Genomic DNA, 26,340 nt, shown 5'->3' on the forward strand with positions numbered 1-26,340 from the left:
TAATAAACGAAAGCATCAAGGGACTAATTGTCTGGCATTCGTTATTAACAGGTTTCCTACTTTTGAGATCCAGGCACCAGAAAAAATAATGCAACAAAGGGAGACAGTTAATTGCATGATCATTGGAGGTTGGGGGGAGAACAACCACTAAAGACAACACTGGAGAACAAATTCCTTGGAGACAAAGATAAGAACCTTCTAAGCCTCTCAATTGCCATTTTAAAACCTCTTTTAAAGGAAAAGATTATGCTGCTTTGGCAACAGTACGCTCCTTTAAAATGTAAAACGGCTGGGAAGATATGCCACAATATGTTGATTTTTTTTGTTTTAAAGCTAGAGAGCACCTGCTTTTTCAAAACGAGTGTCAGTTTTTGCTTTCAAAGTGTGAGTTATTCAAATCAGCTAAACAAAAAGGAATCAAAGGCTAATGTGTGATAATTACATTTAATGCTTTCCCACTCTGGTACCTAACAAACATTTACAGCTCTTGGATAGTGTGTGTTTATGTGTGTTGGGAGATTAGGCATTTAAATTGGCAGATCTCCTTTGCCCATGCCCACAGGAAATCAGATTTCATTCCCAAGTGCCTGGGTTTATCATGCTATGTCTCACGTGCAATATTGAGCTAGTAGTGAGCAGGCTTGTTTGAAACTTCCTGCACTCTTAACGCTAGCCTTGATGCACTCTTGATGTTAGGACGTGGGTGACATTGTGGTCTAAACCACTGAGCCTCTTGGGCTTGCCGATCAGAAGGGCAGCTGTTCAAATCCCCATGACGGGGTGAGCTCCCATTGCTCTGTCCCAGCTCCTGCCAACCTAGCTGTTCGAAAGCACGCCTGGGCAAGTAGATAAATAGGTACCACTCTGGCGGGAAGGTAAACGGCATTTCCATAATGGTTTCTGTAATGGTGTCTCGTTGTGCCAGAAGCGGTTTAGTCATGCTGGCCACATGACCCAGAAAGCTGTCTGTGGGCAAACTCCAGCTCCCTTGGCCTGAAAGCGAGATGAACGCCGCAACCCCATAGTCACCTTTGACTGGACTTTACCTTTTATTCAGATGTTCAGGAGGGAGTGTGCTGAAGTTCTCCACTCAGCTAGATTGAGTTTACACACGTATTGGGGAGGGTGCCACACTTTTTTGCATGTGTATTCGATTCCCTGAAAATAGGGACGGAGAACCTCATGTCTTGGGGACTAAATACAGCCCTCCAGACCTACATACCTGGCCCTTTGAACCCTACATAGGCCACCTCTCACACTGGCCCAACTTTGCATCCCAAATATTTTTTCCTGGCTGCAGTGTGTCCTTGAACTCTGATCATGCTTCTTGCTCATCAGAATGGAAGGGGGGGAGAGTCTGTGCAGAAACCAGCCTACCGTATTTTCCTGGGGTTGCCAGTGTTCAGGAGGAATTTTAAAACATTCCAGTTTAGCCAGGCATTTGATGGCTGAAAGATGGCTGGCAACCCTGAAATCAGTGGCTGAGAGGATGTTTTTAACTGTTTCTTGAATACTTTTAAGATCACACACACACACAACTTGATGTGTTTGCTCCTTTGGGAGGAAGAGCAGGATATAAATTGAATGCATGCATGACTAGAACCTGGTACCCTCCAGACGTTTGGGAAAAGCCTGGCCATGCCGTCCGGGGCTGCTGGGAGTTGTAGTTTGCTGTTCCAAAAGGAGCTATTTAATAACAGGGACAAAAAATTCTATGCGCTGTATCAGAAGACAGTTTTAAAAGACCACATCGCTTCGTCTACATGTGCAACAATAATCTGATGTGGTGGAAGAAAGTGCTCTTCAGGCGGTTGTTTTTATTTTTGAAAACAAAGGAGAGGGGAGTTGCCAAATGTATGACTCTCCCAAGCCAGAGAAGTTATTGCTCTGTTTCAATATGGATATATTTTGGGCATCTTATTCTCGTTGTCTCAAAAGGGAAAGACTGTCAGTTTTTGCTCCTTGCACATACAGAGGTTGTGTCAGGAGGAAGTTTGGTAAACAAGTGGGTGGACTTTTTTTTTTAATTCTTTGTCACATGAAAGATCGGTTTCTCTCTGGGATTCAATAATACTGTCTCAAGTTCTGGAAAAATATATTCTTCCTGGATATCTTGATTAAGTCCCCTGAGTCGGCATCAGCTGTTGTCCAGATGTTGCAACCCTTCCTAAACTGCCCTCTCTCGCTGCAGATGAGATGAGATCGGATTGGGAATAAGGAATGTTACCCTGCCAGCCAGAGAGCTCTGAGTTCCCGGGAACTGTTTGTTTTTGTAGCTTAAATGCATGAATTTCATTAAAAGTAAAACTGGGACAGATGCATTGAAAACCTCTTTTGTGCACAGGGCTGCTTTCATTAGCTCTCCTGACGCTTGAGAGCTGCCAGCACACCCATTATGCAGCTACATGTTTTCAGAGTTTTGCATTTTGGGTATGAAACAACATATTGGGCCCAAACTTCAGCCTGCACCAAGCAAGGTCTGCAGTGCCCTCAAATAACCTCTCTTGAATACGGCAGGACTGAGCAAAAGCTCTCCAAACCAGTCCTTTATATTACTTAACATTTGCACTGTGTGTTCAAACTGCTTCAGACGCATTATCTGCAATAACCCTATAAGGTAGGACAGTGTTATTTTTGTCCTTATTCCCACCCATATTGTTGTGTTCCCCTCCATTTTACTGATAGGTGAATTGATGCTGAGAGATGCTGGAGATCATTTCATCTGAGTTCTTGGGAGAGATGACATTCTGAGCAGAGGCTTCCTGGTTCATATCTCTCTTAGTCATCACACTGCACCAACTCCCTGTCAGTCGATGAGAGAAGCCTTTGATCTGGTCTGGAATGTGGGCAGATTCACAAAAGCTCATACCACCTTCTGGTTCAAGGTGGGATGATTCATCTTTCTTGGAACGAACTGCAGTTTTGATATTGCCAGCACTGATGATGTGCCACGGTGGTTAGCAATAGGCATAGATAGGGACGGGCGAATTTTTATTTCTCCCAGTTTCTCATGTTTTAGTTCCGGCACCACTCAGGTAAACACCATTGCCATTCTAAGAGAACAAGGAAGGTGTTCATGTTGAGTTCCAGCACCTCTTTTTCTAGAAAAATAGCACTGATCGCACCAGTTCCTGTTACTGGGTTGTATCCGAAGCTGTGCCAGCAGACTTCTGCTGACACAACAGGACTCCCTCTGTGTACTTCCAAAATCTGCTCCACAGCGTTCCCCAACCCTGAGGAACAGATTTTGAGGCTGGAGGGGTCAGGAGAGGAAGTCTGGGACACCAGTGGAGCTTCAGTGTTCAATACATCTGTATATATGTATGTATGTATTATATTCTACTAATGAAGCAAGAATGAATTGTTGCCTGAAGGAGAATTAATGTTCAGTAGAATATGCCGAACCAGGAGAGACACTTATTTAATAATATATTTAGATCCAGCCTTTCTCTCAAATTCTACTACATGACAGATATTTGAAGACTACTAGCATGTCCTGTCCCCCCCCCATCTTCTCTTCTCTAGGTTAAATATATCCACCTCCTTCCTCACAAGACTTGCACTGCATCTGCACCATACATTTAAAGCACTCTTATACAACTATAGACAGCCATGGCTTCCCCTCAAAGAATCCCGGGAGCTGTAGTTTGTGAAGGGTGCTGAGAGTTGTTAGGAGGCCCCCAATCCCCTCACACAGCTACAACTCCCAGAGTTCCCTGGGAAGAGGCGTTGACTGTTAAACCATTCTGTGAGGGAAATCAAGGGCTTTTAACAACTCTCAGCGCCCTTATCAATCTTCAGTTCATAGGATGGAAGCCATGACGGTTAAAAGGGGGCATAATAACACTTTCAGTGCCTGGTGCAAATGTGGCCTTGGTTTCTGTCTTCACCATCTTTGTTGTCCCCCGTTGAATATCCTCCAATTTGTCGGTGGTGCCCTGAAGTGGGCACCTGATGTGTATCCTTATCTGGTGCCCTTTTGAGCTTTATTTGTAGTGTCAAAACCAAGTGAGGGTCCTTTTCCCACCACCCACTTTTAAGCTGTGTCTAGCTAGGGCAAGACCCAGCTCTACTGTGGCAGCAGCTCTCTGTGTCTGCTTGTTACCCTGAGGAATGACCTCTGAGGAGAAATTTTTGCCTTGGAATCCACAGCTATTAGGCCTGCAACTTGTACAAAGGGTTGCATGTGTGCTATATTATGGCATCTGCGTTCTATTATAGCTGGAGGGGAACTCCCTTGTGCTTTTTGGCTGGCTTATTAAAGCCTCCTCAGTGTAATGAATTACACTGGTTGGGCATTCCTCCCTTTAGCTGTAAAATTGTTTTTCAAATCAGCATGACGGTTTTATGAAGCGTTTGGTTTTCATACAGAGATGGATTATTTTTATGAGCCAGAGGCCAACTTGGTTAGGTGGCTTGTTTTTATTTTATTTTTTGCTTCATGCCAGGCTGAGAGGGTTTCGTTCAATGCTTGCTTTGATTTGGGGGAGAACCGTCGCCTCCGCACCAAGGCCAGGTGGTATGATAAATCTGTGCTAAGATGGTTTGGGGGCCTCAGGGGGTGTGCTCAGAGAAAAGGATGCGCACCAGATGAAAACAGGCAAGGCTGGATTTAGGGGCAGGTTGCAGGATGCCCAGCTCAGAATCTGTCTCGGACTCATGATGCCACTATCCCCTGAAACAAAAAGCACAAATAGTTCAAATGGCAGAAAGAAGGAAAACATATTTTCAGATCCAAGCTTGGGAAATGTTTCCCTGGCTTACAGGGTAGAAATCCAGAATACATGCAAATTGTGGGTGGAAATCATGAAATGGGCTATGAAAGCAATTTTCAAAAGGTGTTTGTTCATCTGGGATATGGAATTCCTGCTGCCTATAAAGGAGGTGTATATGGGTGGCAGGCTCGATTAACAGTTTCAGGGCATATATCTCAGAAGACGTCTAAAGAGACACCACTATATCTGAGCTCACAAAAGTTACCTAGTGCTTTGAAGATGGAGTCCTTGAGTCAATAGTGCTCAAAGCTACCCACGATATCTGCTTGTACCGTTTGTTTGGGCTCTTGGACCAGGGATCTGAAGAATACGTTCAATATCTGAAATTTAGAGGAAGAAGCCCAGGCCATTCAACAACATATTTCACATCTCTATCTCTTCCTCTTTCACGGGGGACCACCCCCCCCCAGAATCAAACAAACAAACAAACAAACAAACAAACAAACAATCTGCAGCCCTGTTTCTCCATACAAGATTGTCAGTCAGCATTTGTAAAAATTGGATCCCTAACTGATTTGTTCGTCGCCTCGTTCACCATATTGGACACAACAGAGATCTGGCTTGATAAAGGACTGGTCCACACTTCTGCTCATCCTGTGCTCAGAAAGCACGGGTCCTGGGGGTTTCCCCACTTGTCCCATGCTTTCTAGGCATGGGCCCCACCACTTTCCCCAGGGAAACTTGCTCTTTAGCGCTGAATCAGAACAAACATCAATCTGTGGGAAGCCCAGTTAACATTAGCTCCCATTTAGCAGTAAACATTGGGTTTTCCTGGGGGAAAGTGGCAGAACAAACAGAAGTCTGGAGGAGCCCTTAGTCTCTAAAGGCTGTAAAGCCACTGCCCAGTCAGTGGGAAGAGCTCTCCATATATTCTCTATATAGTCGTCTGATCTCTAGCCACAAAAAATTCAGACATTTGTTTCACACCTTTTTCAGGGCGATGGCTGCCCTTCACCATGTCAGTGTCAGAGGCCTTGTCTGAAAGCAGTGGCAGACCTGGGAAGCTCAAAGTTCTACGGCAACCTGTGCAACACCCAAATTCGGTGCCCTCTCACCTCCCATTCTACTTCATAGTTACTGCACCCCCAAGGCTCCAGGCCCACTGAGACCAAACTGGTCAAGCTCCCCTAAACCTGCCTCTGCTGTCAGCTCAAGTTTAACCCATAAATTGTGTTTGTCAAGCTAGCGTTTTAGGTCACATGATCTCCACAGCATGACCTTTCAGGAGCCAGAATTTTAACATTCAGTGGGTTTCATTCAGTGTTTGTCAGACTCAGAGCAGACCCACTGAAATTAATGGGCATAACTAACTTAGGTCTGTGAATTTCAACCAGTCCACTCTAGGAGAACATAGTTGGATACATTAGGGTTGCCATTTTTCAAAAAGTGAACAAACAAACAAACACAAAAGTTGTTGAGATCTTTTTTTTTGGGGGGGGGGAACCAAGTTGTTGAGATCTTTTTAGACTTCTGACATGGGTTGTGCTATACGTCCAGATTTTCCTGGACAGTTCAGCGATTTCCCACCAGAACCCTGTTTGTGACTGCAACCCAATAGGTGCATTCAGTAAATGTTGGCAACATTTCTGAGATCCAATTGCCATTTTCAAATAAATACTACAAATACAGATAGCCAAATACAAGCGAGCACTTCCCATGCGCAAACCACACTAACAGCAGTGACAATCATTGCTTATGTTTTAACTGCTTACTGGTAGCAAATCCTAGATAGTACCTTGATACATTTTGGCGCCAGAAAATCCAAATGGCACCCTTTCAATGCACCAAACAAGGGCATCAACAACCACAAAGTTCCTGTTCATTTCAGTGGAGATCACTCAGGAGAACCTCTCAGTCTTTTTTGCCCCAAGAGTTAGCTTGGTCTATCTCTAACCTTATAATCCACGCAGCGCCCTAAATCGGTTGCCCAACAAGGCAGCCATCTCATCTTGGTTCACAGTAAGGCTGTTTCTGGGGGGTGTCGTCAGTGACACTACCGTGTAATTAATCCAGTTATTGGGAAATGTTGGCAAAATACTCACAGCCCCTACCAGATCTTTAATTTTTGGAACAGGATTTCGTAATTCCCTTTCTCAATTTGCAGCCCAGTTTAGGCTCTCCTTTCAATCAACAGCTGAAATGCACCAAATCAAATAACAACAATGGATATCCAGGGCTTTCTATCATAAAATTGCTGCTGTGATGCAGATTAGAGGCATCTACGCCACTAAGAGCTCTCCAGCTGTACTATAACTTCTCATCACTTACACTGGATCCCTCGGGTAGCGTCACACACAAACCATGATAGTAGTTGTTGACATTAATGCTTAACACAGGTCAAAACAATCTAACCCAACCTTTTTTTGGGGGGGCCAAAACAGGCTTAATAATTATTAACTGCACTCTGAGTTATGAAGGAACGAACATTAACTAATAACCTTGAGCTACTTTAGCAAACATTTATTTAATATCTCTTTTGTAAATGTCTGTTATGAGTGCTGTTTTATTTGCTTAGGAATCCATCACGGATTCCCAGTGGAGTTGTGCCTACAAAGGATAGCAGAAGGGCACAATGATAAGCTGTATCTAGAGTCTTTCTCCATAACCCCATGGCTTTTGGCTATTTTTGTGCTATATATAGAAATGGACATGCTCTGAGTCATAGAGCATAGGCTCTGTATCATGGAGGTCATTCTGCTCCCTATATGGAGGGGGAGGTATGTCTGTGTGGCTCTCTAGGTATTGTTGGACTCCAAATCCCATCACCTCCAGCTAACATGGCCAATGGTCAGGTATGATGGGAGTTGTAGGCCACATTCACACCATGTGTCACCACTCTGAGCAGTCATAGCTTCTCCCGAATAATTCTGGGAGCTGTAGTTTGTTAAGGGTGCTGAGACTTGTTAGGAAACCCCCATTCCCCTCACAGAACTACAATTCCCAGAGTTCCCTGGGAAGAGGGATTGACTGTTGAACCACTTTTGAAAATAGTTTGACACAATGCCCTCCAGAAGTTGTGGCCTGCAGCTCCCATTATCCCTGACCATTGGCCATGCCAGCTGGAGTCCACAGCAGTTGTAGTCCACAACTTTTCAAAGGCACCATGTTGACTATCCCTGAATTAAAAAATGCCTGCCCAAGGAAAGACATCTCAAGAACTCATTTAAATGTGAGCAAAGAAGGGGCCAAATGGACTTCCCTTGGAGGTTCTGCTACTCATGTCCTCATCAACAGCACCTGGCTGGAAAACCACAAGAAGGACCTCAAGAACAGAGTGAAGATCTCATATAGGTTCATATGGGAGGAGGTGATAGGCTGGCCATGTGTCCAACCTGGCAGAGGACCATCCTCTATTGTAAGGGCTGTCCAGTCCAAGCCCTATTTATAGATACAGAATCATAAGATGGGAAGGTAGGAGGAGCCTTGAAGTTGCACCTGTGCCTGCAGGACAGCAGGCTGGGGAAACACCTGGCCACAGTCTTCCCTGCTATGGAATTGCATTTCTCTTCAAATTGTACTTATGATTGCTAAAGTTTCATCAATTATATTTGCATATGCAACTTTTATGCAAACCTGCCTCCTCTTTCTTCATCTTCTTGGGGGGTTGGGGAGGTTAATGCATTTGTTACCCTTTTTTGGAGCCATTTGTAAGTGGCCACCCTAGGATGGGGGTGATTTTTCTCAGATGCCCTCAGGAATTTGTTTGCATGCTTTTGCTCTGTTTGATTTGGTGTTTCCGTTTGGAATCCACGTCAGGGGCTACGCCAAGAAGCGAGACAATACAATAAAATCTGCTGCTCTGAGCTCCTTGGAAGAATGGTGGGCGATACAAATGTGATAGACAGATTACCAAAAGCATGGGCAGTGGCCATCTGGCTGCATCCTTCGCCTTCAAATCTGAAGCATAATGTAAATTACAGCCGTTTCTTCTTGGCACAGAAGATGCGGTTTACAGTTCTAAGTTATGTTTTGTCTGTCTCTAACCAAAGCCAGGCCGTGGAGTGTTCAAAATAAGCAGCAATTACATCAGTGTTCAGGAACAACATGACTTTTGAACAAAGCAAGCATTTGAAATAATATCTTTTAGCCCTTGTAGTTTGTTCTTTATTTGCGTTTGATCCATCTGTTGCTTAAAATAGGTCTGCTGTGAGATGTAAGGAGTTATGAATAGCAAAAATTAAAGAGAGAGCAAGAAGACCCTTTGCTTCTGAGTGCCAGAGTCAACCAAGAACACGAACTATTCTCCTTTCAAAGGAGAATTCATTTTGCTGTTTTCCTGATAGTTACTTGTGCAGCCTGGGAAATTCAGGAGTCTTGAGTGAGATGGCTGCCTCACAGGGCAGATGCTAGAGGGTATTTGGCTCTCTGATGAACATCTATCATACTGCAAAGGAACAATCAATTTGCAGGGGAGAAGCAGCAATGCAGGAACTGCTTAACCATTGCCTCTGCACTGCCATTTTCCCAGGAGCTTTGCTTCCAGCTGTCTTCTTCTTCTTTGGTGATCCCGCGTAGCCGAATAAGATTGTCTTCCATAAACACAGTTTTAACAGTGGGTCCATAAGTGACTGTGGAGGCCAGTTCTGGATACACACATCCTTCCACAGTGGGGACATAGATTTCTAGGAGGGAGTTGATCATGGTGAGGGTTTGCCAAGCCACGTTCCTCTTAGCACGTTTCTCCCTTTTGTCCTTCGAGCATCTTCAAAGCCCATGACACCTTTGGTAGAGGCTGTTCTCCAACTGGAGCACTCACAGGCCAGTGTTTCCTGGTTGTCAGTGTTTATACTCCATTTTAAAGATTTGCCTTGAGAGAGTCTTTGAACCTCTTTTGTTGACCACCAGCATTACACGTACCATTTTTAAGTTTAGAATAGAGTAGTTGCTTTGGAAGATGATAATCAGGCATCCACACAACATGACCAGTCCAACAAAGTTGATGTTGAAGAATCATTGCTTCGACACTGGTGATCTTTACTTCTTCCAGTACACTGGCATTAGTTCACCTGTCTTCCCAGGTGATGTGTAAAATTTTTCAGAGACACCATTGATGGGATCTTTCGAGGAGTTGGAGATGGCGTTTATAAGTGGTCCACGTTTCACAAGCATACAGTAAGGTTGGTAGTACAATAGCTTTGTAAACAAGCATTTTGGTTTCCCTGCGAATGTCCCAGTCCTCAAACACTCTGCACTTCAATCAAACAGCTAGGTGCCCTAGCTAGGGAAACAGGGGTGCAGGGAAGAAATGATGGAGATGTAAGGTTGAGGAACTCCATCTACTTCAGCCATCATTTCTCCACTAATTTGATGTTTGAGGAAACAATTTTGACTGTACCCAGCAAAGGAAAAATAAGTCTTGAGTTTTTGGAACTGTCTGGCAAAAGCAAGCTGTTGTTGCATTGAGGGAACAGACAAGTTATGGAAGAAGGAGGAGGAGGAGGAGGAGGAGGAGGAGGAGGAGGAGGAGGAGGAGGAGGAGGAGGGCAGGCTGGATGTTTCTTTAGGCTGAGGCTCAACTTGTGTAATAAAAATGTATGACATAAACACCACAAGCTTCCAGTACTTTTCTCCTCACAGGGAAATGGATTATGTAACAGGCTACCTTGGACCTTTTACCACTTAAGAAATCCGGGAACATCAACTGGTAGTTGCCTCATTCTGCTCAAATAGGGCTGTCTAATATTGACCAAGTTCTGGCTATTTAAACAGTGGTGAAGCTGTGAGCCAAAACAGCCATCGCTGGAAATGAAAGTATTACATGTTGTTCCCAGTCTCAAGCCAAATGACCACAACTACTGTTCCTTCATCACTGAACTCATGGGCATTGTAGCGCCAAGTGTGTTGTAATTTCTAGCTCCAATGTGAGAGGCAATTGGCCCATGAGTTTGTGGAAAGGGAACTTGAAATAAGAGGACATGATGCTTTCTTCAATTCATCTGTGTGTCACTGTTCAACAGGTGAATCAACTCCATTGAAAAGCATTGCATTGGAGGTGACTTTGGATGATACAAAATCTCTGTTTCTCGTTAAATTTGTGACAGCTCATTCACACATTCAAGTTAATGCTTGATGTTGCTGTCATCAAGTGATGAATGTGCTTAGCTGAGTCAGCCTCTGTTAAAAACTGTGCTGCATTTAAACAAAGCCAACTTCTCCACCAACAACTATAGCTCCGATCAGTTGCACAAAATTCGTTGCTCAAATCGAATTGAAATCAGTGAGGTTTAAGTTAGTCATAATCACCTTGCCCCTTGATTTCTGAATGGGACTCAAACATAACAAACATACCCAAATCAGGGCCATTTTTGTCTTATATTCATAAGAGAATTTTCACAAGCAGTGCTAAGAGCGTCTTTCGAGTTTGGTTTGGGACTCTTGGCAATAATGCCGAAGAATTGATGCTTTTGAATTATGGTGCTGGAGGAGACTCTTGAGAGTCCCATGGACTGCAAGAAGATCAAACCTCTCCATTCTGAAGGAAATCAGCCCTGAGTGCTTACTGGAAGGACAGATCGTGAAGCTGAGGCTCCAATACTTTGGCCACCTCATGAGAAGAGAAGACTCCCTGGAAAAGACCCTGATGTTGGGAACGATGGAGGGCACAAGGAGAAGGGGACGACAGAGGACAAGATGGCTGGACAGTGTTCTCGAAGCTACCAGCATGAGTTTGACCAAACTGCGGGAGGCAGTGGAAGACAGGTGTGCCTGGTGTGCTCTGGTTCATGGGGTCACGAACAGTCGGACATGATTAAACGACTAAACAACAACAAGAAAGAGGAAAGGAGCCATTTTAAAACCAAATATGCGTTCCAGTGGATCTTCATGTTAATGGTGTTTTCATTGTTACAGACTTGTAATAATTTCTATCAAAATTCTGGAATGTGTTATTGATGCCTCTGGCCCCCTTTCCGTCTCAATATTTCTAACCTGCTTTCTGTGGTGATTTTGTTTATGCTCGATTTCACATTTAATAGCAAAAGAAATGTATTCTAGACAAGGCAGGTTTCCCCACTTTGCAGCTCTGTTAATACTGCAAACATGGTTTAGCAGTCACATGTGAAAATGGAGCTAACCAGATTTCCACTTGCCTTTCCGCATCACCCTCCCACTCTCCAAATGCTCTTTTTCTTTTCTTAAGTTTTGCTTTCACAAGAGTTCAGTTAAGAGCAGTTAGCAGCTTATTATTCTATTTATTTCCTTGTGCCATTTAGTAGCTGCTTCAAAATTGGTCCTACCCCAACAGAGCTATTTGCAGAAAAGAGCAACATGGCTTCTCGCCTTGACACACTTCAAGTGTTGACCTCGCGAGGTCAAGTCGTCCTGGACAAGCTCCCGTTGGGCAGCAATACCTTTTTCTAGAGCTGGACACTTGCTGAGGAAAGGATACACAGTTCAGAAATTTCCATGAGGTCTGGCAAAAAAGAGAGAAGTTTGCACTGTAATCTTAGATCGAATCCCTTAAAACAGGACTCAAGAATCTATTGACCTCCAGATATTGTTGGACTACAGATCCCATCATCCCTGACCATTAGCTATCCTGCTTGGGGCTGATGGGAGTTGGAGTTCAGCAAGACCGGGAGGGCCACCTGCTTTCTAACCCTGTGCCCAGTTACATGTGCCCAGTTAGGTGCATGTTAGGTGCACCTGATGAGACAATCAAGGCCTCACTTAGAACTAAACAGGAGTCGAACGTCCAACTCCTTTATTGAGTCGCTTCATTTCTGAAGCCACAGTTCTCTTAAAGTTACAAATTCCAGCACAGAGCCATTCCTGATTTGGGAAGGCTGACCCCTAGTTGGCAAAGACCATATGCTCTTGAAATTACAGACATGCAAACAGAGAACCTTTCCAAGCAAACAATTCATCCGGCAGAAAAACTGTGTAGCACTTTCAACTACAGGCAGCAACCATTTCATGCGGGGGTTCCACCCCGGCCCCCACGCATGTTGGGAGAGCACCCACACCATTATGCCCCATTCTGCCTTGCACCCCCATTCTGCCTTCTTCCAGGTCCTAAAGGACCCACACATCAGTGATCATGTGTCAATTGGCCATGTGTAAAATGGCCATCGCTTGTATGTTATCATGTGCTCCCCCAGGGATGGTGCCAGGGAGAAGAGGGAGAAACATAGAAAAGCAGCAAAGCTAGTCTAGCCCAGAACTCTTTCCCCTTTACACCTGGCTTCCAAAGTGCTGAGAGTGTCACCATCAGCACCACCACTGCCACTGGGAGAGTATTAAAACCTGAGTTTAAGTCCTGGGGTGAGAGTGGAAGTGTTGCCTTTTAAAGAGCAGACAAGGTTTATCTGCAATCTTAGTGCTATGATCACATATAAAAGATCCTCCAGTCTGTGATTTAGACAAATTCAGTTGCAAAACACAATGAATAGAATACTGCATATGGATCAATCTTCAGGTTGGGACAGCCTTGTGCTGCAAAACTATTATGGTACATTAGAAGAAACACCAGACATATTTCTAATTGGGAAGAATTGAGGAGTGTCATGGGTTTAATTCAGACAACAAGTATGTTTCATTTTGGCACTGCACATTCCTATAATCAAATTGTCTGAGGACTGCTGTTCACGGCAGACATATAATGTGAATAAATATTCTTTGTTTCCTTTCAGGGGGATTATGTTGACGGTAATATTCTGCTTTAAACCTGATCATACATTCTCCCTCTTATTATGCAAGCTCTCAAGGGCATCCTAGAATCATGAATTAAAGCGAGAGGCCTAATTAGATCCTATTGTGGCAACTAAATATTATTTGATCTGCAGCAACAACACAGAGAATGCAACTCTCCAGCTTGTTTGTCTGGCTTTATTAAATCTTCTTTTTTCCAGAAATGGGCATAGTTTACGCTTAACGTTTTTGAGTTAGCACCTGAATAAAGTAAAAGAAACCAATCTATACTTTCTGGTAGCAAAATTGAAAGGAAAGAATACAGCATAATTACACTATCTGTGTACAGTTAATATTTTCTTCCTTCCGTGTGTAAATCTATCACACATGTCTGCCCGCAATCACATCCAGCTGGTTAAATAGTAAACAAAGGCTATATTTTTTAATAAAAGTACAGAGTTCCATTTGCTGTGAGCGAAGGTTTTGCAAGTGTTTGAACAACTGCATATGACTTGTGGCAGTGTGGGTTTTTTTTCTGAAGTACATTTCAATTCTTTCTGTAGCAGATGTGAATTTACTGGTTGATAGTGTCTCTGGGCAATTTTCGACTTTAAAATGTTTGTCATCTAATCGGGGGATGACATTATTTAGATAACAGATCCTCTGTGATGCATCCACACAGCCGGCAGCAAAACGTAGCTGAGAAAGGAATGTTAGCTGAACATGTCCCATGTGATGGGAAATTACCCACATCTTCCAAGACAGGGCTCACCATGTTTTAGGAACACAGGAAGCTGCCATATGCCAAGTCAGATTGTTGGTTCTTATAGGCCATTATTGTATACAATGGCTGGCAGCTGCTTCTCAAGGATGTGGCTCAATCGAATGCCTGGAAGAGTCTGACTCTGGAGATGAAGGAATGCCAGTACAGAGGGAGCCAGAGTCTGGAGATGAAGGATTGTAGCCACAAACAGAGCAGGGGTGGGTTAGTTGCCCCCCCCTTCATCAAGAGTTCCCAGACTCAGATAGAGCAGCAGACTCGGGAAGCTCACAGGCAGATGGAGGGGAGGAGATAGATGACATTGAGGGGGTCGCTATGCAACCAGGAGGGAGGCAGTGTTTGGAAGGATCTTTGTTTGATAGTGGGGGGGGGAGTTCACCCACCTTATCTCCAAACCAGAAGAGCTTAAAATGCAATGGAAGTACAAGAGAGGAAGGACTGGACTTTGGCATCCTTCGTTCTGCGAAAGGGGTGGAGACTCAGAGTGACCAACTCGTAGCTAAGTGCATTAGGCTCAGAGCCACGCGATGGATGTTTATTGTAAATAAACGTACCATAAAACTGCCAGAGACTCATTCATTCTTATTGGGGCTTGCTTGCCTGCCTGAGATCATTAAACTGCTCCACAGAGTTTCAGACGGGAGTCCTTCCCATTCGTACCTGGAGTTGCTGGGAGCGGCATCTGGGCCCTTTTACATGCTAAGTATGTGCACTGAGTTATGCCCTTTCCTCTTTTAACCCTGGAACCTGCTTTTATTGCCAGGGGACTCAGCACCAAGCCCATGAATGTAAAAACTGTTTTATGCAGCCCCAAAGTCCAGGTCACCTCTGACGATATATCCTCAATACGGCTGCAGCAAATGTCTGCTGCGTCAACAGAAGTATAGTGTCCAGATCAAGGGAAATAATAGCCCTGTTCTATTCTGCCTTGGTCAGACCACCCCTGGAGTCTTGGACCCAGATATTGGCACCACGATTTAAGAAGGATATTGGCAAGCTGGAATGTGTGCAGAGGAGGGCAAGCAAGACTGTCAAGGGTCTGGAAAGCAAGACTTGTGAGGAACGATTGAAGGAGCTGGGTATGTTTAGTCTGGAAAAGAGAAGGCTGAGAGCAGATATGATGGCCATCTTCAAATATCTTAAAGGCTGTCACATGGAAGATGCAGCAAGCTTGTTTTCTCCTGCTCTGGAGACTAGTCCCCAAACCAATGCATTCAAGTTATGATAAAGAAGATCTCAATCCAACACCAGGAAGAACTTTCTGAGAGTAAGAGCTGTTTGACAGGGGAACAGACTGCCATGAGAGGTGGTAGATTCTTCTCCCCCGGAGATTTTAACGTAGAGGTTGGATGGCCATCTGTCATGGATGTTTTAGTTGAGATTCCTGCATTGCAGTGGGGTTGAGCTAAACCCTTGGGTCCCTTCCAACTCTATGATTCTATTAATTAATTTATTTATTATTTTAAAATCCTGCCTTCTGGTGCAGGACCCAAGCTGGCTCAAAATTTTAAACTGATACAAATAAACATGCACAATAATAGAAATACAGTGGTACTTCAGGTTAAGTACTTAATTCGTTCTGGAGGTCCGCACTTAACCTGAAACTGTTCTTAACCTGAAGCACCACTTTAGCTAATTGGGCCTCCTGCTGACGCCTCGCCGCCAGAGCACAATTTCTGTTCTCATCCTGAAGCAAAGTTCTTAACCTGAATCACTATTTCTGGATTAGTGGAGTCTGTAACCTGAAGTGTATGTAACCTGAAGCGTCTGTAACCTGAGGTACCACTGTAATTTTTAAAATTAGATAAATAAGTAACCCCATTAAAAATAGCACTTAAAACACTTGCAAACATTTAAAAGCACATGAAAAAAGTGGTGTGGAGAACAACACCCACTCTTAGAAGATTCTGCCGCAACGGCCAGTTGCCTACCCCTCCTGACAGCACATAAACTATCCAAAACCAGACAAGTGGCAATTTTTCAAGAAACCTATAAATCTATTTTGCCATACTTAGTCCATTCAGACAGAATCTTTGCCATTCTCTCTCATTTCAGGATGCTGTTCTAAGATAATGTCACTGTCGGTGAGCTGTTGGAAGTAATTTTCTTCCTAATTTTAGGCCGCAGAGGTAATATTGAATGAATTAACTGGATTATTAATATTTGGAGGTCTTGCCTCCTTCTTTAGCTGCATAAGTGAATTCAAGAGTAGCTCAATTCCATTTAGTTCTAAAGAGAGCCACAGTATCTCATCCACCTTTGTTTTCCAGTAACAATGATGATTTATTGGCGCCATGCTCTAGATCTGTCAAATTGCAGGTTTCGCTGACCAAATTTGCCCAATTTGGGCTGATCCAGTCTTCGGTCACTTTGGCTCACCTGGGGGCAGAGTGGTTGGGTGGCACTTTATATGCTACTGGAGTAAGGTGAGTAGCAATCATCACAGGGCCTTTTGAGTAGTGGCACCCCAGTTACGGAATAAATATGTGCAGATAGAGGCTCGTTTCATTCAGTTAACTGAATAGGCTGACATCAGAAGTGTGGACAGAGGGGCGCACTGAGTTTTGGGGTGTGGACAGCTAGTGCAGCCTTGCTCCCCTTTCACGCATGCAGTGAACATACAAGAAGTGGGGTTGGATTCTGAGCAGGGCTTTCTCCTCCTTCAGCTTTTCTCACACTTTGCTTCCTAGAGTGACTGCTCTAAGTAGGAGTTCACTGCATCAGGGGTATCAAGGATCTAAGAACAGAGAAGGTGTCTTGGAAAACAGCATGGGTGTGAATTGTATTGCCCTAGGGGAACTTAAAATATATGTCTAAACATAATACGCTGTTGCACACCACCTCAATCTCTGAGCAGTGTGAAATTCCTGGACTTCTAGGCCCTGGGTCTGTTTTTTCCTTTTGGAAATGAGGCACAGGGGAGAGTGTGGCGTCTTTATGATATATGGTTTATTTATGCATATCTACAACCTGAGCCTACAATGGAGGAACTCTCAGCATCAGCACCCCCAAAGGATCTTGTTTCTCCCATAGCTGTAGCCAGAGGTGCCAGCTTCTCAAGTTTATTGAGGGGGCCCGGCTCAACGTTGACAACGTCCTCTGAACATTGAGGCGGCCTGGCCCCCTCAAAAGAAATATTCAGGGGGGTTGAAGTGTCTCGGGTCCCAGGAGTTGGTGCCTATGGCCATCGCCTTGGATTCAAACAGAAACATTGCTCTCTCCAGCTTGCTGCTTTATGTCTAGGTCACATTACTCCCACTTTCAGCTCTAAACTCAGGCTTTGTCCTCCTAACTACCTCTGAGCTGAGGGAGAGCCCCCACCCATTTTTCATCACGAGCACAACCTCATTTCCTTTGTTCCCCTTAATGGCCCATCACCCAGGCTATTACCTCCACACGGGAAGCTAGCGCGGCTTATATTTTAACACTTGGTGCATCCAGGGGTTGGAAGGATCTCACATACAGCCTACTTCCTCCCCCTCTGCCCCCCCAACTCATAACAATACATTCCACCTTAGCAAATGAAGGGAGGGTGGGAATGCTACTTTCTCTTGCAAACTCAGCTAAAATAATTTTTCCTAACACTGTTTGAACAAGTGTGATTTTTATAATCTCAGTGTTTGCTTTGTACTGCCGTTGTGGTGGTGGTGGGGGAATGGGCGAGGGGTTGCGGTTCACATGTATTTTGAATAGCAAAACAGAAGCGAGTTATTTACTTTTCTGATTAGGTTAACAGCTTTTCGTGGAAAGTGCTTACCAAACCTAAAACAAGTTAACATGAGTGCAGTGCACAGATGGCCAATCATTTGGGGTTCTTGGAGGAGAAGGAGGAGAAGTCGGTGGGTGAACATCCTGTTTTGTTTTTGCCATGAAAGGGGAGAGGGAGGAAATGACAGGCATATAAAGCGTTCAGATATCAAAGATTCTCCTCATCAAATAAATAAATAAACCCACAGAGCAGCCTGCAAGAAACCTTGCGTTTGTACACACAATGTTTCAAAGTAAGTTGTATATGCTGCTAGGCATGAGGAACTGTTGCATCAGAGCGCACAGCAAACTGGGAAGAGCAGTACAGTGGTACCTCAGGTTACAGACGCTTCAGTTACAGATGCTTCAGGTTACAGACTCCGTTAACCCAGAAATAGTACCTCAGGTTAAGAACTTTACCTCAGGATGAGAACAGAAATTGTGTGGTAGTGGTGCGTTGGCAACGGTAGGCCCCATTAGCTAAAGTGGTACCTCAGATTAAGAACAGTTTCAGGTTAAGAATGGACTTCCAGAACAAATTAAGTTTTTTTAAAAAAATAATTTTTATTAACCGGCCAATCAAATCAAATCAAATCAAATCACATCACATAAATTCTGAATTACAAAGCCGAATTTTAAATTTTGTTGAGAGGACCCATATTTCAAGATCCGAAGGGGGATTCTGATCATCTTCTTGCTACTGCGTTAATGTCCAAATCAGTCCAAACAAAGTTCATAATTCTATCCAGTCTTATCTTGCTGTTTCCACATCTCATCTTGTTCGTATATTTTCTCTTTTTTCTTTATGATCTCTTCTGATAATCTCCTTAAGCCGATAAACACCTATAATAATCCTGTGTGAATTTTTCCGTTCTTCCAATCCTCAAATCGAGATGGTTTCCATATATCATCGCCTTCATAGATAACATCGCTCTTTCCATCCTTAATCACAGAACTGTCGTTCTTAAGTCCCTCTGAGGAGTTTCACCCACAGTATAAAAACAGCTCTATTTCTCTATTTCTCCTCCCAGACTTAAGTCCTCCGACAGAACTTCCCAATATGGCGACGGTATTTTTAACTGCGTCATTCCAAAGCCCTTATACATTCCACGCTCTTCTTAAAACATGCTTTGGTTAGAAAGTTTATCTCCACACAGCCTTAAATCCACAGCTTAAGTCCTTAAAACGACATTTCTGACTTGTGAGGGGGGGGGATTCTTGTTTAATCACATAAAGGAAAGAAAGGAAAATTTCCCCCCTCCCCCATCAGTCCCTTTGCCATACCAAGTCTTGGCGTATCTTCTCATGATTTATACTTGTTCCTCCGACTCGTCTTGTTTTATCAGAGATCTCTTCTGTTAGCAGTCTTTACTCCCCCTTCTTCCTTGAAATATGTGCAGTCGCGGACTTCCGGGTCAGCGCCATCGGTGAATGGCGGAGTTCCTCCGCTCGGAGGAACGGGCTCCGTGGAAACTGGGTCTTCCCGCCGCGGCGAAGTTGGGGACCCGCTAGAAATCCCAGGCGGAGGAAGCCTGGGAACGTGGGGTTCGGCAGGGCACCAGGAGCGCCCCCCTACTCGCAGGGAATCCCATTTAGGGGCTCCGGAGCAAAGTGGGGTGAGAAGCGCGGTGCTGCGAACTGACTGCTACTTTCACGGAGTGAAGCTGCACAGCCATTGCCGGAGAGCGCTGACTTTTTCCTGTGGACAATTGGATTTAAAACAAGTACCCGTGAGTAGAAACGGAAAATTGGATCAAGAAATTTCTTAATTTGGTAACGAAGCGGGAAGGTTCAAAACAGGAAGTCCGGCTTCCGCTTTTTGTATATAGACTAAAGCAAAAACTTTGTAAGCTAAAGCCTGGAAAGCTGTCAAAAAAGTCTAAATTTCCTTCATTTAGAATTACTGAAACCCCCTTGGAAGTAGGAGAAAAGGGGGGGAACTTTGTTCAACCCTAGCAGGAGAGGGAGTGAAGAAGGATAAGTTTCCACCGTCTCTAACCTGGGAACGGGGTGTCAGAGACAGAAATTGTTGGAGAGGTTCATTGACTGTCAATGGAATATTTTGACAGATAGCTAAAGAAGAGAAACAAGCTGATTTCAATGTTGCCTTTTGCATCTTAAAGAAACAAAATATCTGAAAAATATCTGAAAAACGAAAGTAATTTTCCTTTGTTGGACTTGCCTAAAAGAAATGGATACAAATAGAAATTGCCTCCTCTAGAGGGAGCTTGTCAAATTGTTGTGTTGCTGCAGTACATTTGAGGGCTCAACAGATGTGAGATTAAGACCGTGGGACCAGGCTTTTCTGACCTTGACTAAAGATGAGTTGGAAAGAAGAATGGGTGCTTGCCTTATGCAAGACAAGTGCCCTGCTGGAACAGATGCGTGAGAAGATGGACTTGATGAATGAGAAAATGGATTTGACTGTTGCAGTTAATAACTGTGGGCAAATAGGGAATATTGATACAGAAATTATCCAGGGACCAACTCATGAATCTGTACTGACTGGTCAAGTGCAGAAGATAATGGAGGAGGATGCGGTTGCACCCCAAATAATACAAATGGAGAGTCCCGAGGCTCTACAGGAGTATGAGCAGTTGTCATTGAAGATTGAAGTTGGAGTGGGCCAGGGGGCGTCTGGAGTTGAGGAGGTTCCCAACGTTGGAGAGACCTTGGAATATGCTTTTAAATACTTTTTGGACTATATTGAGGACTGTGGGGAGTGGGACTGTGGGGAATGGGCAGGTTTGATGAAGGGAGATGGAGACAATTTTGGCTTGGAATCCCCCAGAGGCCTACCCCTCAATGAGAAAGGAAAGAAACTAAGAAAGAGACCAACAAAAGACAAGGAAAAGGGCAAGTATAAACAAGAAGAAGAAGAAGAATTGCAGAAGGGACATGGAAGAGATTTAAGGGCCTCGGACATAAGGCTCCCAGGTTGCTGGACTAGATGGAATGGACAGTAAGGACTGACACGATCCGAGACCAGGAAGAATGGTCGGATGAAGATTGGAAGAAAATCTATAAAGAATTTTTTTTTATTTGGGGAATTGGTTAAAAATTAATGAATATTAGGGAAAATGTTGGAATGAAACCATATGACTTTAGCAGAAATGATATCAGGAGTAATGTATATTTGATAACCAAGATTCAAGCTTTAAGGTGTTTTAGGGTAAGATAAGGTTAAATTAATTAAGGTAATGTGAATAATAGAATATGGGGAAAGATGGAAAGGATTGGTTGAGTTAATTATTAGATTAAATTAGGTTAGGATAAATTTTTTAACAAAAATTGAGAAAGATGGAAAGAATTTGCTGAAATAACTAATTAAACTAGAATACAAAAAGGGAGGTGTGAGGAAGTCAATGAAACAAGCAAATGGAAGTTTTAGATATGTAATCTGGGATTTGTGTTGTTTTCTTTTTTCTTTTTATCTTTTTGTTGTATTCTTGTATTGGTTTTTGTGTTTTTTTTCTTTTTTGTCTATTATAGTGTTGTTTTTTAATGTTTTTTTCTTCTTATAATTCTGAAAACTACTAATAAATATTATTATTTTTTAAAAATGAAATATGTGCATTCGCTCCATCCAAATTGTTTCTTTTGAAGTTCTTGCAGCTAGTGGCACGAATCAGAGACGGCGTCCAGGAGCGCCGAAATCCCACAGGAGGGCATTGTGCCTAGTGCCCCCATCCCCACAAATTCGGGGGTGGTATAGGGCACAGCAGGCAAGGGCAGTCCCCCCCAATCCTGGGGGGGTAGGGAGGCTATTTACTCCCATCACAGCCTCCAAATTACCTCGTGTGGGTCGGAGAGATGTTATTGTCAGCCATCTTCTGATTCGCCCCTAGTGGCCCCCCCAGAACAAATTAAGTTCTTAACCCGAGGTACCACTGTAGTTGTGGAAGAGGCATGGGCCATACTCAAAGCACTATAATGTCGCTTTAGAAGATGAAGAGGAGTTTGGATTTGATATCCCGCTTTATCACTACCGTAAGGAGTCTCAAAGCGGCTAACATTCTCATTTCCCTTCCTCCCCCACAACAAACACTCTGTGAGGTGAGTGAGGCTGAGAGACTTCAGAGAAGTGTGACTAGCCCAAGGTCACCCAGCAGCTGCATGTGGAGGAGCGGAGACGTGAACCTGGTTCACCAGATTACGAGTCCACCGCTCTTAACCACCACACCATGCTGGCTTTAAGCAGTCATGGCTTCCTATAGAAAACCCTGGGTTCTGGAGTTTTTTAAGAGTGGTGAGAGTTGTTCAGAGGCCCCTTTTGGCATCCCAGAGCTGCCAGGTGCACCATCTTGGGCCCCAGACTCTGAGTGCCCAGCAACACACGATGTGATATCACGTTGTTATTACGTCACTTTACATGCACACTGTTTGGCTTCCATGTGCTGCTGCTGTTCTCCAGCACCGCCGTGGGGCCAAGGTCTGCCTCCACCACAGCGCCTCTATTGGGGCCTGCCACTGCTGTAGCCATGCCCTGGAAGCACGTCCATGGCTGCAGCAGGTCCCAACAGAAGCCCCGCGGAGGCCCCACTGCAGTGGTGCTGGAGAGTTGGAGGTAAGTCAGGAGTGATGGAGGCCAGGCACCCACAGTGAAAATTTTTTGGGTGCCCAGGCACCCAGGGCCCCCTGAAGTTGGCGCCAATGAGAGCATCAATTATCTGAGCTCCCTGTGAAGAGGGATGGATTGTTCAACCATTCTGAGAATCGTAGTGCTGTGAGGGGAATAACTGTAATAATTTTGGTATATGCACTTTGATACAACTTCATTAATATATTCAGAAAGGTTTATCTGAACTTTTACTGTTGTTTTATTTTAATTTGATTTTAATTTTTTGTAGCATTAGAGCATGTCCTACGTTAAACATTTGAAAGTATGAAAATGAGTAAGAACTATGTTACACGCCCCCCACCCGAAAAAAGGTATAAATATGTTCAGGTGTACTGTCTCTCCATGGCACGTTTTATTCTTCAAAGGAAAATTCTTGAGTTGAAATATATAGAACATTTGAAGTATAGTATATTAAATAGTCTGTAGCAGATTCCATCAGGGGAATCATATAATTAAGCATTTTCTTCTTTTTACCATCTCCTTCATCTGTGAAAGTAATCTGTATTTTCATTTTTCTTTCTTTTTTTTTAAAAATATGGTAATTACAATTTGTACTCCCACGGGAGATCCTTTTTAAACAATAGGACAATGGATTTGAGACATGTAAAGCACCCCATTATAAAAAACCCTGAAATCAAATGGCCTGAAGACCGGTTTTTAAAGCTTCTTTTCCATGTTATTCCCATGCAAAAGAACAACCAGAATTAGGGGGGGAGGGACACTTGTACATTGCCAAAGAGGAACAAAAGAGGGCACCAACCTGCATAAAATTTGTATATGCTAACTGATATGCGTAGATGTAACTCTGAAAATTATAATTGTGATTTTAATAGAAATAAACAGCAGCATTCTGGGGGGGTGGGGTGGAGCAGCACTCGTAATGTTGGCATCGCTGCTTACCTGGATGGCACTAGGGTAGAGTGGAGCAATGGTGAGGTTGGGGGATGTATGGATACAGTGGTGGTGCATCAATAGAGCCTCCATCTCCCTGCTACTTTGCCCCGTCCAGGTAAACTGCCATGATACTACTGTCAGAAGGGCTTTTCTGCAGCTCCACCTCACTACAGCAGCCAATACTAGAGACACAGTACATCTCACCATAGCAGGGAAATCTGCAGCCAGGTGACCTGTGTGTCTTCTCTTAACTATTATTTCCATTTGGGGGAGCTGTGTCTCATCTTCAAAGTGCTAAACCATGGTTTAGTGTTACATGTGAATCCAGCTGTTGTACAGCAGCAGAAAAAGAGAGAATAAGCTGAAATGAACACTAAGGATATTCTATGAGTCCTAACTTAACTTAACTCTGTGGGTTAAACCACAGAGCCTAGGACTTGCTGATCAGAAGGTCAGAGGTTCGAATCCTCGTGACAAGGGTGAGCTCCCATTGCTCGGTCACTGTTCCTGCTAACCTAGCAGTTCGAAAGTACGTCAAAGTGCAAGTAGATAAATAGGTACCACTCCTGTGGGAAGGTAAACAGCATTTCTATGCACTGCTCTGGTTTGCCAGAAGCGGCCTAGTCATGCTGGCCACATGACCTGGAAGCTGTATGCCGGCTCCCTCGGCCAATAAAGTGAGATGAGCACCGCAACCCCAGAGTCGGCCACGACTGGACCTAATGGTCAGGGGTCCCTTTACCTTTAAATGTATAAATTAATACAGCCAGTCCGCAAGTCCAAATTTGGTATCTGAATGAGATCAGCAGCAAGGGCCGACTGTGCGAGTCCAAAATTCGGCACGCACACCCACTTCTTGCCTTATGTCCTGCTTAATTAACTACATCATAGTTGTGACGTCCAGCAGAGCCTCCTAGACTCGGCACCCAGTACGGCACAACTGGTCGCGCATCCCTAAATCTGCCGCTGTCAACAACTAAAAGCCATGTGTTCAGATGTAAGAAAGGACAGTGAGTGCCCCCAGACGTCATAAGGATGTCACAAAAAAGGGGACAGAATGGGGTGAAGCGGGAACAGAGGGGAACGGGCTTACGCGCACTCTACATGCGCACACAGGTATCCAGAACGTAAACCCCGCTCAAAACTAGGATGGCCTGTATGTGAACACTGCCCAGTGTGTTTTGATTATAAACATTCCTAAGGAGGATAATGGATCTTCATGTTTCCATTGCGCATCACTTGAAAGTGTTGTTTTCACCAGGATGCATGAAGACCCTTCACCTCTGAGGAGGGAATTCTTGTCAAGATTGCAGCACTGGGCAATCTTCATATCACAAACGACTACTTCCAGGCACCAGCTTCAGGCCTTTCTCTTCCTTCGCTCATCCATTGTCTGCTAGGCAACTCATCGGAGAATAAGCTTGTGTGTTTTTCTGCTCAATGCCTTCCTTGCTTCTTTTGTTGACAACCAGCCTAATGCTGTTGTGGCTGTCTGCCAAACCTAACAGTATATACCTGTCTGCATGCTGGTTTTATTTCCTAGGCAGGTAGACAGATAGGTCATCACTAGGGAAGATGTCCTCCTTGACTGCCTTCAACTATATCTTTTGATTGGGCTATGAGATGGTGCTAGGGAGTCTTGAGTACCTAGCCCAAGGTTACCCAGTGAGATTCATGGTCAAGTGTTGGATTTGAATCCTTGTCTCCCAGGTCCTGAGGGACGCGGGTGGCACTGTGGGTTAAACCACAGAGCCTAGGACTTGCCGATCAGAAGGTCGGCGGTTCGAAGCCTCGCAACAAAGTGAGCTCCCGTTGCCCGGTCCCTGCTCCTGCCAAACTAGCAGTTTGAAAGCACATCAAAGTGCAAGTAGATAAACAGCTCCGGCGGGAAGGTAAACGGCGTTTCCGTGCACTGCTCTGGTTTGCCAGAAACGGCTTAGTCATGCTGGCCACATGACCCGGAAGCTGTACGCCGGCTCCCTCGGCCAATAAGGCGAGATGAGCGCCACAACCCCAGAGTCGGTCACGACTGGACCTAATGGTCAGGGGTCCCTTTACCTTTACCTCCCAGGTCCTAGTCCAACACTCCAACCACTACACCACACTGCCTCCCTGCCAGGCCATTGGTTCTTTCACTGTTCGCTTTCCGCCCTTGCTAACATTGGGAGAGAAAGGGGCATTAGCTGTGATTTGAAACAGCTCTACAATGGAGCTTGCACAAATGGCTGGGGTGTTAAGACATGACGTAAGTGCAAAATGGTGCTATTAATGCCCTTACTGCATTTCATTGTCGCTGGGGTAGGAACCTTGGAATGTAGGAAATGCAATTAAATCCCTCGCAAACACTAGTTCAGATTTCATTAAAAGATAACAGTTTGCAATGTTATTTTGTAAAGAAGAATAAGAGCCAAGGGAATTTAGCCCAGCCCAACCAGCTCCAATTCTCCAGATCCCCACTTAAGGGGGTGTAAATATCCATATAAAAAGCTATTTATGGGGCAGGTCCGCTGAGAATAACCACAGATGTGGTGCTTTGAGCTAGTTCTGTTCCCAATACTAGTTTACTGTTTTTTAGAGGTGATAGAATCCTGCAGAGGGCTCTTTGCTGGCTTGCCTTATTTAGAGCTTTATTATTTATGAGGACTTGTAGAAAAAAAGTACACTTTCTTTGAAGTTTTTGCTCCGAAACTGTTTCCCCTTTACTTTTTGAAAAACGTTTCCATTGTTGCCCCAAACGGAAGAGATTAGGATTTGAGGAGGTGCAGAAGAGGGCAACCCAAAATTATTCCTTATGGAGGAAAGGCTAAAAAGCTTTGGACTTTGTGTAGGGAAAAAAGAACTCGCTGGGCACGGCAGAGATTTATAAAATCATATATTGTGTGGAGCACCTTTGC

The 26,340-nt window shown here is 44.2% G+C and overlaps 1 long non-coding RNA gene across 1 annotated transcript; it reads right to left on the bottom strand.

Annotated features, from left to right (window-relative positions):
- Positions 1-4,437: 4,437 nt before the first annotated feature.
- On the bottom strand, positions 4,438-7,105 carry LOC309539120. Its single transcript, XR_014222704.1, has 3 exons — positions 7,044-7,105; positions 4,981-5,095; positions 4,438-4,675 (listed from the first exon to the last, which is right to left on the bottom strand). It is a non-coding gene; the product is annotated as an uncharacterized lncRNA (long non-coding RNA).
- Between the last annotated feature and the right edge of the window lie 19,235 nt (positions 7,106-26,340).

Source organism: Podarcis vaucheri (assembly GCF_965113315.1).
Source record: "Podarcis vaucheri genome assembly, chromosome: 8".
Classification (NCBI taxonomy): domain Eukaryota; kingdom Metazoa; phylum Chordata; class Lepidosauria; order Squamata; family Lacertidae; genus Podarcis; species Podarcis vaucheri.